This window comes from Lampetra fluviatilis, chromosome 2, assembly GCF_964198595.1.
Source record: "Lampetra fluviatilis chromosome 2, kcLamFluv1.1, whole genome shotgun sequence".
NCBI lineage: Eukaryota > Metazoa > Chordata > Hyperoartia > Petromyzontiformes > Petromyzontidae > Lampetra > Lampetra fluviatilis.
Genome location: NC_136276.1, coordinates 16,335,181 through 16,348,582, shown reverse-complemented (window position 1 = coordinate 16,348,582; position 13,402 = coordinate 16,335,181). Strand labels below are relative to the sequence as shown.

General features: G+C 41.9%; 1 protein-coding gene across 1 annotated transcript in view; it reads left to right on the top strand.

Moving 5' to 3' along the window:
• The first annotated feature begins 7,663 nt into the window (after window positions 1-7,663).
• Window positions 7,664-13,402, top strand: part of ITPRID2 (ITPR interacting domain containing 2) — a 42,790-nt gene continuing 37,051 nt past the window's right edge. The window contains exon 1 of the mRNA XM_078871125.1: window positions 7,664-7,715. The gene's annotated coding sequence lies outside the window, so the exon portion shown is untranslated. The remainder of the gene's footprint in view (window positions 7,716-13,402) is intronic.

The following is a 13,402-nucleotide window of genomic DNA, read 5'->3' as shown; positions in this document are numbered from 1 at the left end:
GTCTACATTATAGACTGCTAGTACACTTACCCAGCTTAATAACCAGGCTACAGTCGACATTATAGACTGCCAGTACACTCACCAAACTTAATAACCAGGCTACAGTCTACATTATAGACTGCCAATAGACTCACTCCAATTTAGAACCAGGCTACAGTCTACATTAGTGGTTTATTTTTTATTTTTATTAACTTTTCTTTCTTCATTTTTTTTCTATCTACGTGACTTTACCGAAAGAACCAAAGAATATATAATTAACATTCGCAAGCTAAATGTCCCACGACGTAAACAGTCACGCGGAGTGATAGAGATACGTTAGCAAAGCATAACACAACAAATACTTAAATGCAAAACAGGTGGACAATCAAAACATAGCCTTTTAAGAAAATACTTAAAGTGTATAACAATCATGAATCATCATGCAGAGCTGTAGATGAGAATTCAGTGCTACAAGTTGCCGATTCTGTACATAAGCAAGTCAGCCAAAGATAAACATTGTAAAGACAGTTCATTGATACAACAGGAATCCAGACTAATTGAGAACGCACGATAGCATGTGAGATTCAAAAAAAATTTATTGTTCCTCTGGGGTTGACAAAATGAGCACTACCGAGTAAAGAGTCAAAAGTGATTAATGTCCTCACTTATAACAATGTGAAAATATTCTCTTGGTTCAGAGCTACCAACAGACATGAGCATTGTCCCATGCTCATGTGAGCAGGAAGTATTCAACTTAATGATTAACTTCGCACAAGTGCTAAGCAATAAACTGAATTTGGTTTAGTATCAAAATACATTGTTATTTTTATACTCTTGGATATGAATACATAGCCATAGAATACAGAGTTAGATATGCATACATAAGGTTTTATTATGGGGACACCATGTGGGTGCCCATTCCAGTTTAAGGTAGAGAGATACGTCAGGTCGTGAGGGTAGAGAATGTGAAATGTCACAAACAACAAGCTAAAATATGCAGTCACGCAGGAACACAGCGAGCGATAAAGGCATGATAGTGTAAGCAAACTATGGCACGCAACCAGTTCAAGGAAGTTTCCTTAAATATCACGTTGTTATCTTGGACTGCCCCCAAAACCGTGTTTGTGAATACTAAGGTGAGGTCCTAGATTTGAAGTTTTCGTGACTGTAAGGATTCATACTCTTTGTTTTTTTCGGTGAAGTCACGTAGGAAAAAAATTAAAATAAATGCAATCAGGACGCTTGTGTTGCGCCCGAAACGTCGTGATTTAATTTATTACATTTTTTTACCTACGTGACTTTACCGAAAAAAACAAAGAGTACTAAGGTGATTATGAAATGTCGTATTTGTGAACACGTGATTGCATTTGTAACTGCTGTTCAGCGCCTGAAAGAGAGATGTGCTCCATGGGCTATTTATCGATTTGCAATCGTGTTCTAGGCATCAAGGCCAGATGTGTCTTGTCTCCTGTTTTTCTTACTAATGGAGAATGTGTATTATTTGAAATACTAAGACATATCTGTTGGATCCATTCGCTCTGTCGTGTATAATTGCATATTTTTTTCTGCTCAAATTAGCATTAAAGAGAACACGTATCTGTTGGTGGATGTGAGTGATTAGTAGAAATTATATACTTCTACGATGAGTACTAAGATGAAAGATAAGATAAAGAAATCGGAAAAGTAATACATGCGATTACTATATCTTGGTTTAGAGACCCGATGCCCAATAATGGAAGTTGCTTGTGCCCCTCAACCAGTGCTTGTACCATGCTAAAAAATGGAAAAATATTTTGAATATAAAGTTGCAGAGAGCCAAAGGCGCATAGAATTCGGAATCAGAGCCAATTGTGCCTTTACTTTGAGCCAATAACATAATGGCACTCAGTGGTGGTGCCATTGGTGGCAGGTAAAATGTTATCATGGGCCAAGAACCCACAGCGCAGAAGGCGATCTAAAGGTCTTGGAGAGCTTAGCTGAGGAACACCATTTAGGTAATTTTCCAGTATGGTACTATATGTTCCATTAATACAAACCACTCAGTTGAAATGATGACCAGACACAGCCCAGGAGTCCGAGTGCAGATGCCAAAGGATATAACTTAATCCTGTTACCAGTAAACATTATGTAAATGTTTATCTATTTCACAACATCTGAGTCTAAATTTACTGTGGACTTGAAATCGCGTGAGACAAGACAACTGACACATTATGAAGGAGTACTTAAAGAGACGATACATAAAATATATTAAATGGTTTAAGTCAACTTTTTTTTTATAGTTTTCTCCAAGGAAGACGTGGCCACTGCAGTATTCCTCCTGAAACATGTTGAAATAGTATTCACTGTATCGTGAACAGAATATAAAACATGATACTATGACTATTCCACAATGGATTCATGGCTCTCAGGAATAAAATACATACTGTGGTTGGTGTACAGTGCAATATAATCAAGCTTTTAAAAATAATATCAAACTTGTAACGAGCACAGTATTTACTCACTCCTGAAGAGAGACTCACCCAGAGACGTAAAGAACCACAGACAAGTGGGAAGGACGCCGGTTGGTGAGCCAGCATCAACAATTGCCCAACCTCCGTGGTCCTCTGTATATTAAGATGCTTTCGTGAGGTAATGTGGGTTTATACATGTGCTACAGCACCCACGTGTGCGAGGGGGAAACACTCTATCCCATACCGATGGAACAAATGGAAATCAGTCCACACTTCCTTCCAGCAAGCCTGGGTTATGGCACTTTGACGTCCACGGAAAGGGAGTTTCACGGCATTTGTGTGATCCACAAACCGTGGCCTCCGCAATGCTGGATCGAGGCGTGCATCACCCCTGCCTGACTCAATTTTGTCACTCACGAAACTATTAAAAAATATAACACAATTTCATCTTGCGTATCGTGGACATGTGCTATTTCTAAATGTGCATGTGACTCATTGATGGATTTAAATAGTAAGATGAACATTTTGCAGAATGTTTACAATACAAAAGGGTGATATTTCCTACGTCTGTGACATCATGTATTGTGTTTCATGTGTCGAATGCGTCAGTCAGTGACGTCGCACGAGAACGTATTGTCCGCACTTTTTTTGTGCACTGGTGATTTTAAGAAATGTTTAGAATATGAAGAATATATTAAACCCAGAAATAGCAACAAACAAGTCAAAGTTCCCCCCCCCCCCCCACTGCGCCAGCATAACCCAACAATTGGCGCACAAAATAATAGTACAGCTAGTGGGGTGCCATGCAAGTAGGATTTGTTGCTGTATTTCAATATGCCTTGTATGTTATTGTACCTTAATTAATGAGCGTGTGTACATAAGTTAAGAGATGTTTGGGCTCAAGATCTCCCTCTTCTCATCTGCCTATGATGGCCTCTTCAATGATTCATAATTACTCTTTGTTTTTTTCGGTAAAGTCACGTAGGTTAAAAAAGAAAACAAATAAATTAAATCACGACGTTTCGAAGGCAACACAAGCTCCGTCTTCAGGTGGAACCATCACAGCAAAATTACAGTAAAATTACAGTAAAATTATAGTAATTTTTCTGTGACGGTTCCACCTGAAGATGGAAGCTTGTGTTGCCTCCGAAACGTCGTGATTTAATTTTTTTTTTAACCTACGTGACTTTACCGAAAAAACCAAAGAGTATGGATCCTTGCAGTCACGAAAACTTCAAATCTAGAATGATTCATAATTCGTTCATTTTGGGTTATATCGTGTCGGTATAATGTTAATGTGAAACAATAACACTCCACCACTCGACAGAGCCAATCACAAATGAAGTTGTCAAGTGGGCAACTATGCCAGTTGATTTGGTTTATCAGCAAAACCGGTAAGTGTTGTTGTCTTTCGTGGAATGTGTAACTCGCAGCAACACGTATTATCTGACAAATATGTGGTCTGAGCCCTCAGACAAGTAGGGTATGTGCCGTGTTGAGAGATAATGTTAAAAATCAGAGTAGTGAATACGAAATACACTTGATCAAATTACCTACAGTTGACCACTATAAACACACCATGATCACTGTAAGCCTGAATCAACAAAAGTAACTTTTCCCTCACTCGGTATTATTTCTTCACCAACAGCCATGGTCAGACCACTGCTGTGGATAAAGGTCTGCCCAAGCAAGTGCCACTTTTCAAAATCCCAACGCCTGCACTAAAATGGATTTCATCACTCCATCTGCTCGTTCTTTATTATTCTTGGCCAGCAGCCATCATCCCTTCGAGTGACGTTTTCTGTCCAAGCAACTTACACAATATTCATAGTTTGAACCATGTCCTAAGCCTGCACATGTTCTCTAATTCATATGTTCCTCTTTCTGCATTTCACTGCCACGCGTTACATCTCTCCATTCTTCTATTTTAGTGAATCGCCAGGTTGCTGAAGAATACTATGGCAGGTAGGACACACCGATTTATAAACTTTAGTCTTCAGTCACATTGGTATATTGCTGTTCATGATCAAATTCAGCTCTCCTAAAGTATTTCAACCCCTGTATCTTGTCTCGCTCTTTAATTTTTTTTTTATTTACGTCTGCCGTCTAATAGCTGCCCCAGGTAGACATACAATGCTGTGTTTGTCAGTGGCATCCCTCTAACAGATATCTCAAATTATTGCGCACACTTGTTGTGCATGGTGGTTGTTTTGCTCTCATTTATCCTGAACCCAACTTTTTTTCACAAAAGTATTTTACTGAACAAACGATTCAGGCACACACAGAGGGCATGTATGGGAATTGGCACCAGTATAGACATATTGCGAAGTACAATGATTGTTACAAACGTTTGAAATTTGAAACCTGTCTATGCCAAGTGTTCCTGAGGCCAACTTTAAAGCCTTAATTATTAAATTCCACTCACATTTCATGCAGTTCTTCCCATTGGATGGACTGACTACGACTATAACGTCATCAAATACGAGAAATAGGTTCATGTTTTCTCCAGTCATATTATGTAGGTTCATGTTTTCTCCAGTCATATTATGCCTTTGTTTCTCCTATACAATTTTGGTGATTTTTAAAAAATAATATTGCTTTAAATAATTATTTAAGCGAAATAAAAATGGTTAATTAAAACACGATAGTTGGGGTAAAGCTCTGCATTCATAGTGCCAACATAATACCATGCAGTCAAGCAATTACGAAACTCATTACACAAACGTGGCATGTTGCTGGGTGTACCAAATATTTTCTGGTGTTCTTTCATCCCAGTAAATGAAACCTCTAACCCAGCCTGTGATGTAATTCACAAGTGACTTCACTGCCCATATACATGCTACTTATATTTTTGCACCTTGCGTAATTGCATGACGTATGCACAGCCTGATTCGGGCTTCTCCAACATGCAAGTGATCCGTGAAGAAAAACACACACAACACCCTGCACTTACAATCACCGATCCATCGCATTTTGAATGAGTGAAGAGCTGTCGCCCGAAACGCTCTACTATTGCATTACCTTTTTGTCACCAGCCCCAGATGCATATTTATAAAGTGCACCCAAAAATCTATACACACTTGATTGGGTTGGATGGACAACTAGAATATAGTTGTATAGAGCTGATATTTAAAGGACAGCACACTTCTCCGTGCACGAATGTCGCACAGAAAACATCATCATCATTAACCAGGTGAATGGCAAGTGAGACAACACGTCTCTTTTAAAAGGAAGACCTGGTAAGAATACATGGAGGGATTGCATGGTCATAGAAACAAGATTAATGGTTTACTTGGTAACTGCTCCTGACACTTTGCTGTAATATTGATTTGGTTTACTCCTATTGATGAATGGTCTTCAACAGGTGAATGTGGAATTTCCACCCCTGGCTCAAACTACCAAATTGATTGATCTAATCATACCCAACTGTTTTTTTAGTATGGATATACCTTATTTTAATGCAGATTATCTTATTAAAGCATGAACATTCTGATTTCAAATGCATATACTGTATTACACGTGTGTACAAATGTAGTGATTATTTATTTCTGAAAATCCTTAAATAGAAAAAACAACCTGAGATGAAAAGCCTATTTTCTTACAAGTGTCCTGAGCGACTGACATATCGTACATTATTTACTACATATGACCGGTGTTAAACACTTAAAGTTGCAGTAATGCACGATTGAACTTAGTGCATAGCATGGTAAATATGTGTGTACTTTCAACCCAGTAAAGGGGCGATGATGTGTACACAGAGGGCGTGGATCAGCAGTCACCCACCACCTAATAATGCTATTCAATTTGGCTTTAAACACAGGCCGCTTTCAATATTGTGCAGCCATGGGAAGTTTAGCATTGTTCGGGTGAGATAATGTAGACAAACTGTGGCACTATAGAAAAAGATGTATGTGAAAAATGTATTATTTCCCATTGAGTGAAGCTGTGGTGCAGTGGTTTTCACACTGCACAATTAACTTGTTGACGTGCATTCGATTCCTGGCCACGGCAACATCAACAGGAATAGAAGTGTGAAGCTGACCAATCTGCACTTACCAGCACGGCGAAGTATCGTCAAACAACCTCCATGACATTTATTTAATCTTCTTCTTGTTAGTACTGTATCACATTATTTCCCAACATTTTAAAATTGATTCCTGGAGTACTTCTTATAAACTACTGTATATGGGATATGAATGGACATTTTTTGTTTGTTAAATCAGGATTTCATAAATTACTTCTAATTTCTGGATCATCAAATGCTATTTATTTTCAAATCCGAATTAGCTCTTCTCTAAATACCACCGTGACTGCTTTGTACCCACGTGACTACAATCAAGTGTTATTTGTGTTTAATCCCTGCACATAGTACGAACATAACCAGGAATTGATCATAGATTACATTATTCGTTAAAAGTTGCTCGGAAGCTCTTCTATTGGTCAATATGAGTCCCATTCCACCTGACGAGCACACCAATCGTCTCAAAATATTTACCCAAATAAATTCTGAAATTACCAAGATTCAATGTTGATTTCAGGAATAAGATGTTTTATATGTAAGGAAATTGTCATATATTTGGCCATTTTTTCAGACGTCTACACCACTGTCATCTAATCGCTTTATTTTCATCATCATCATAAACTTTAGTTAAAATATACTGCACATGCAGAACTCTCCGCACACAAATAAAAAAACAATTCAATCCAGCCCATTGGCCTTGGCGGAGCAATATCATGACCAAGCAGCATTAATTGTGAAGCACCCAACCTGCGTGCATTCCATCGCATTGCGGATTTGGTGAAGGTGAGTGGTGGTGGGGGTGGTGGGGGTGGTGGTGGTGGGGGTGGTGGGGGTGGTGGTGGTGGGGGTGGTGGGGGTGGTGGTGGTGGGGGTGGTGGGGGTGGTGGGGGTGGGGGTGGTGGGGGTGGTGGTGGTGGGGGTGGGGGTGGTGGTGGGGGTGGTGGTGGGGGTGGTGGTGGGGGTGGTGGTGGGGGTGGTGGTGGGGGTGGTGGTGGGGGTGGTGGTGGGGGTGGTGGTGGGGGTGGGACAAGTCCGCCGCTGTGAGAGGCGTCTTAATCCAGCAAGTGCATGATTGTTGTGCGCGCGTGGGAGGGGGGAGGAGGGGTTGGGGGGGTTCTTGATATTTTTGGGGTACAGCTTGAAAAAGCGTCGCTCGGCCAGGGCCCTTCCCTCCTCCCACGTCCGCTTGGGGCCGCCCTATAAGAGGCAGAAGGGAGAGAGAGCGGCTCCCACAACTCGGGAGGTTTGTGCCTCGCAACTGAATGGTGAGTGCTGCTTGGGCGGGTGGCGATGCGTGCGTGTGTAGCCGTGAACGTCACCGAAGTGTGCTCTACGACAACCCTTTAGTTAGCTAGCGGAGGAGTAGAGGCGATTCGTTATAAGCGACTTTTATCATCGTTGAGGAAACGTGAACAACACGCAGCGTGCGAGCTTCCCGCTTCGTCGCCCTGCGGTTTTGTTGGTTCGACTCGGGTCTGCGCGGTCGCCGTTCTCTCTTTCCCCCCCCCAACTCCTATTCAGAAACCGGTTCACAATCGTGACTGTGTTTTAAATGACTTCCGACGGTGTTTCAAACGTGTGTGTGTGTCGTTCGTGTGACCGTACCAAACTTTTGTTGTTGTTGTGGTTAAAGTTTGTGTCGTACCCCGTTGTTCCCCGCTCGTGTTTCGTGGCCCACGTTTGTCTCGTCGGCCCCAAACTTCCGTGACTTGCTGGGGGGTTTGCTCGGCTCGGCTCGCCTTGCACAGTTTCCCCCCAATGCCATGTCGATTCAAGTCCTTGCCTAGCTACCATTGTCTCGCCAACATTCGCATTCAACACCAACGGCAGCAGTAGCAGCCACAGCAACTGGGATGAACTCGGGCGGATGATGAGGTCCGGTTATTTTCGTGAATGAAAAACCCACCGCGTAAAAATCTTGCAACTCCACGCCGGTGGTTAAACTTGACAAGCGAGTGGCTTTGCCGTTCGACAAAGAACCACTGTGACCCCGTTGTTTACAACGCTCGATGGACTTTTATAGTACTAAGAAGTACCGAAGTCGTCCACGAAATACACTTGAAAGTCGAGCCCAACCACCACTAAACTGTATCGTGTTACGGAGTAGTCCTGTGGTAGATAATCATAATAATGATGCTGTTGTGTAGCCCCCATCCACTGCTGTTGTCCCCGTCATGGGGATTGGTTTCGAGCCAGAACTTTAACCGCGATGGTCATCAATGGGTGGGTTGCCGGCGGGGTTTAGAGGGCCCAAGATTCAATTCGCTCGTGCCACTGATGTTAGCCGTGGCCTGCAGTCGGAGCTCGGGGATGCTGTGGTGTCTGTGTGGGGGGGGGGGCATAGGCGAGTCTCGGGTTAACCGCAGCTCCACAGCTTCGTAGAACAACTACAGCCGCGCATGTCGGCAAGTCGTCGTCCTATGGAGACTCATCCCCGCCAGAGGAACGTGGAATTTCTACGACTGGTTGCGAGGCTGTAAACGGGAGCTGAGCGCCGCCGCCTCGATGCTCTTTTTGAGCACGAGATCTCACTTATATTCTTGATTCTTTCGGTAAAGTCACGTAGACGTGAAATAATATAAATATGAAACAATAAAAATTCTCACGACGTTTCGACTGCAACACAAGCAATCATCATCAGGTGTTTAATATTTATATTATTTTATTATTTCACTTCTACGTGACTTTACCGAAAGAACCAAGAATATGAATCCCTGCAGTCACGAAAGCTTTCAATAAAAAAGAGATCTCACTTGTGAGAGCCGTGGCAGAGAGTAACTTGCGGCACGGTAACGGGGTAGGGCGTGATCGAGATTGGGGGTTGTCACCGTTCACAGTTCAAGCCGCCGCCCTCTGCGTCACAGTGGCAACCGCGCCGCGTCACGCCTGGCACCACGCTTTGTGCGGGACATGGTGGTGGTGGTGGCCGGTGCGTGTCCTCTGTTAGGTCCTGCTTCAGGTGAAGTCACTCGCCATCTCATCTACGTTTCTACAGCGCGCGTAATCCAGGTGTCCCAAAAATGAATTGACCCCCCCCACCCAAAAAAAGAACGTTGAGTGTGTTGTGTGTTCAAGTTCATTTATTAGGTATAGCCCTGTGAGCCATTCGGCTCTTGAATCGGGTGCAACCACGACAAACAGAAAACAAAAACATGAACAAGAAAACATCTTTAAGTGACTATGTGCAAACAGAAAATCCAAGAAAAGACAGCAAAATATTCGAGATACTGACATAAATTTAATATGAATGGCTTGATGTTGCTTTGGAGCTACATCGGCCAAACGAAAACAGGATATGAATACATGTAAAAGATTTATACATTTCAAGTTTTTTTTTGTGGTGTTGATTAATTCCGCGTTCAAACTCTGAACATTTTCCAACAGCCGTAGGGATGGATGACAGCATCAACAATATGATGTTTAAGTTCTTCAAGGTCCCTTTGTTTGCGGGTGTAGACTTTACTTTCTTAAAAATCTAATGGTGATAAGTTGGGTGAACGGGCAAATCTGTCCTTGCATCAGAAAATGGGGTTTCTCCTGAAACCGTACTAAATCACTATTCACGAAAAACTAAAACTTGTACATCGAATGCATAAATTAATATCAAACGTATGTCAGTATCTCCAATAACAATACATTTATTCAACCGTTTTCTTTTGGTATATTGATTTACAGACACCCTCTATATATACAGTGCTGCAATAGCAATGTACATGCCTTTTGCCAATCTACTGCTGGATTAGCACCGTCCACCCCACGTGCTGTGTTCGTTGCGGTGGGTTGTTTGACTATACCTCGCCGCACGAGTCGTCTCTAGTTGGTAAAGGGGAGGGTATGTGGTGGGATGGAGTAAAACTGGTGCAGATGTCATGCTACTGACATTAGCTGCGGCCTGAAATTACACAACTACCCCCATCACTTCACCCAGCCCCCCATCATGGTTGTAATGTATTCGTGGTATACTGCGTTTAAAGTTACCTTTTTTATTTGTCGGAGTAATGTGTTTTACCCATTCATGTATTATGCCCATCGAGGTAACCAGAGTAATACTGCAAAGTGAAACGCTAAATCTGGGGCGGTATGGGGAGCGTTTTTGCGAGTATTATCCAATTTTCGGAAATCCTTGTTTTGTGACTAAACTCTCAACAATAGACAGAAAAAAACACGAATAGTGGTAGTTTAACCATATTCTTTTTGGAAAACTGAAATGGAACAATGCTGTGATATATATATACACATGTTTATGTGGATTTTAAGCTTTCGTGACTGCAGGAATCCATACTCTATAGTTCCTTCGGTAAAGTTACGTAGGTAGAAAAAATATAAATAATAGATCAGTGGTCTAAGAACCAAAGAGTATACATGTTTATGTTTTAGTCTGTTTTTTCTTAAAATCCAGAAAATAGATTATAATTCTCCCTCAACCAGAATTTATAATTTAACAACATTAAAGAAGACAACCCATGGGTTTTTTTTCAACAAAGTCAGTAGGCCACCGTACTGCAAGAACTTAATGGCACGCCAATTCCTCCCAGCTACTTGCAGGGGAAAAAAGTCTCCCTCGACTAAAACTCGTGGCCATCAGGATTTTTCCCCTGGTGACACCCAAATTTGGTTGGATCTTCTAAACTGCACACTTTGTTAAATTCGACTGGCTTTTCCCAATATAAGAATGTCTATGATGTTGCATCTATGGTAATTGACATTTGATTGATATTTATTTTGGTGCTACCGTTTAAAATCCTCGTGCCTTTTATTTAACGCATACGTTTATAAGTACCTAATGAGGTAAGAAGGACTATACATTGATGCATTTCTGTAGACGAGACAATTTAAATGATCGCATTGTGCACAATTTGCGAAATTACATCGATTGTTAAGCTTGGGAAAACGTAACGTTGAGAAAATAAGCAGCAGCTGCACAGGTAAACATAACTTGGTTCTGTTTATAAGCAGGAAAACACTGGAGGCTGACCGTACAATACACAACACCATTGCATAATTCTCATCCAACTTACCAAAGCAGAGGAAACGGCTTCGAGAACTTGCAGGAAACCTGTCACAGTTGGGAACATTCAGGAGCTGCTGCAATGCATAAATGTTTGTGTAGGGCTATAGCAACACTTGGGAAGTATGGGGTAAGGTGTGTTTTTGTTAAATCCGTGCTGCATGTCATCAAAGAGCCTGTGCCCAAATGTCCTGGAATGTACATCTTACCGTAGAATTGTGTAAGCGCAGCAGGGCTGGGCCTGGGTACTGCTTGGATGGGTGGTCCACTGCAGGTTGTTGTTGGTCTGGAAAAAACATTGTGGGCTGTGGAGAGCGGTGCAGAGAATACTTTGTTGTTTCACCGCATCTTTTGGCTCCTGCATATTTGTTCCCTGTCTTGGGGGTAGGGATGATGATAAGGGGATATTGAGGGAGGCGCCTTTTACTTTTATAGAATACTGCTTATATATGGGCATATCAACATCACGAACAGATAATAGCCTGCATTTGAGAGCCGTGCGACAAACATACATTGCTAAATATGATAATAGGCTTTTCCCCCTTTTTCTGGCAACAAAACAGGTGTTAAGGATGTTAAAACACCAAACTGAAACCTTTTACAAGGAATCATGTCTGCATTAACCACAATGCGTGTGGTCAGAATGCAAACAAAACATATACTCTGATAATATATGCATTGTCCTTGAAACTGATTGGTCCAAACCAGAGAGAGCTTTCTTTTGAGCCTCGCCTCAAACGGTGTTAGACCAGAGGACGCAAAAAGGCGTACACAGCCCAAAGACAATGCACTATCAGAGTACTGAGAAGCTCGGGGTGAGCATCTACATCATGGGATCTCCTTTGCCGGTACCAAAATATGATAATAGGTTTTTCCCCTTTTTTTTTTAGATGCTCACCCCAAGCTCTCATTACTCTAGTGCATTGTCTGTGGGCTTGTGTACGTCTTTTGGCGTCACCTGGTCTAACACCGTTTGAGACGAGGCTCAAAAGAAAGCTGTCTCTGGTGTGGACCAATCAGTTTCAAGGACAATGCATATATTATCAGTTTTTGTTTGCATTTTGACCCCGAGCGTTGTGGTTAATGCAGACATGATTCCTTATAAAAGGTTTCAGTTTGGCGTTTTAAAATCTTAACACCTGTTTTGTTGCCAGAAAAAAGGGGAAAACCCTATTATCATATTTTGTTACTGGCAAAGGAGGAGGTCCCATGATATACATTGCTAGAGTATGGTCAAATAACTCTCACAGCCTCCATGGTGTGGGGAGGTCCCAATAATCTGGCAGTGGATTCATATGAGGGTTGTTACATGGGATCAAAGGACATTCAAAATTCAACATGACAGCTGCAGTATTCCTTTGCTGCAGGTTTGCAGTGTAATGTGTCGGTCAAATGGACACTACTGTTGATGTGAGATCTTCCGAGTGTGAAAGCACTAGTTTTGCTAATACAATACCGTATCGGTGGAATGTTTGGGTTTAGCCAGAAGCACCTTTTAGGAAATCATGCCTGAGCTTGTTAAAAGACATGAGAGTTGAGTTACAGTACATATGGAGTGTCCTTATTAACTAAATGATGATAGTGTGTTTTGTGACTGTGCTCAATTGTATGTTGTCAAATACACAAAAAAAGACCCTTGTATAGATTTTACAGACTGTTTGCAAGTGCTTTAGCAAGGGGTTAGGTGGCTAACACCACGTCCCATTGCCTTTGTCTCCCCAGTGGCGATGTTTACATCTCACCAGGTACTCGTTTGAGGCTCAGTCGACCTAGGGGAGACCCAGGACTGATTTCTATAATCGTCACTGGCGTTGGCCATGAGCGGGAATCGAACTTGGATCGCTGGGTTCATTGCGCAGCAACGTTGAACGTTGCATATTTACAGTTTTCAACTTAATCAGGGTTTCTTAACTTGCGTGCCATCCCGCAATCGTGATATAGTGC